This window comes from Manis javanica, chromosome 6, assembly GCF_040802235.1.
Source record: "Manis javanica isolate MJ-LG chromosome 6, MJ_LKY, whole genome shotgun sequence".
NCBI classification, from domain to species: Eukaryota; Metazoa; Chordata; class Mammalia; order Pholidota; family Manidae; genus Manis; species Manis javanica.
Genome location: NC_133161.1, coordinates 117881637 through 117883131, shown reverse-complemented (window position 1 = coordinate 117883131; position 1495 = coordinate 117881637). Strand labels below are relative to the sequence as shown.

Sequence of the window (1495 nt, the reverse complement as noted above, 5' to 3'; positions counted from 1 at the left end):
TCCATCCTAAAGAGGAAGTATAGGACAGACCTGGAATGAGGAGATGACAGCCTCACTAGTGTTTGAATCCACAGTTTCAATCAGATGCACTCTTTTCAGTAAGAAAAAATATTTTGAGTAGAATTACTTACTTAGAAGAGAGTTAACAAATGGCTACTGCTTTATTTAAAAATAAGTTGATCACTTATACTTTTTTTTTTTTTTTTTTTTTTTGGTGCACCGTTCCCGGAAGTACTTCAATACCAGGTCGATGCGTGGAGTGGACGGAGCAAGCTCCTATTCCATCTCCCTGCTCCAAAAATCCATTTAATATACTGTCCTCGGATAGAGGACGTATCAGATATTAAACTGATAAGAACAGATACTACACTTGATCTTAGCCAAAAGGCCGAGAAGCGATTGATTACTTATACTTTTATAAATGAAATTAAAAATATTTTCATGGGGACATTAATTTTTAATAAAGGATATATAAATAATTTTATATTTAAGGTATTTCTAATTAATTGATATTACTAATTCATCAACAGTGATCAAATAATCAAAATATACGTATTTTGTATAATCATTAGACAGTCATAGGGAATAAAAGGAACTTCAAAAAAAGCTAAAAAACTAGGACAACCCTATTTTCCCCACCATAGAAGGAAGGAAAGATTTCCTTCTGAAACTTTGAAAGAGGGCCTTTCTCTATATAAAAGTTATGATTTTGTCAAACAATATTGCATTGACAATTATTCATGTTTCTCTACTTGTGGTAAGCTAATAGAGAAATTTGCAAACCAGTCATCCTTATTGTTTAAACCAGGGCTTCAGAGTAAGTACATAGGGGATATGATGGTGCCCCAACTTAAAAAAAAAAAACAGCAATTTTTCTTATTACCATATTTCAACAGAAACATGTACCACAGCTTCAGGAACCTTAACAAGCTTCCCAGGTTATTTCTCTACCCCATCAGGCATATTACAGTTTTTCTTCTCTTTTTCTAAACTAGCTTTAAGTGGATTCTTTTTATTAGTAGGTATTTCAGATTTTTTTTGCTACTCATTTATATTTTTTGCAAGAAAAGTAAAATTTATTTTTGTAATTAAAATATCAAGTTCTATTAATATTTCAATTCCAGGTGCTCTCCATACTGTAACATACTCATAAATATAATATTTTTAAAAGTATTTTTAAGAGTTTAAAAATCTTACTATAGAAAGCAGAGAAAGGTAATCCTTGTTTGTGGCCCTGATTTCATTAGCAGAGTGGCCATGAGAGAATGTAAATGATCTAAATTTATATCAAGAATAGAACACATGGACAAGCTAGTCAGATAATGGAAATCTGTGGACAGTCTCCTGGACAAGTGGATAAGCCAAGGCTGTAGTTGAGCTGGGTGGTTATAGCAAGCTCTAGAAGTTTCCTCCAGAGAAAAAAATGTGAAAAGTGTATTATGTGAAAGTGGATTTCTTTTCCTTTTAAGAAATTATTTGTGTGCTCATCTGAAAT

General features: G+C 32.0%; 1 non-coding gene across 1 annotated transcript; it reads right to left on the bottom strand.

Annotated features, from left to right (window-relative positions):
• Positions 1-209: 209 nt before the first annotated feature.
• On the bottom strand, positions 210-400 carry LOC118973842 (U2 spliceosomal RNA). Its single transcript, XR_005063371.2, has one exon. It is a non-coding gene; the product is annotated as a U2 spliceosomal RNA (small nuclear RNA).
• Positions 401-1495: the final 1095 nt, after the last annotated feature.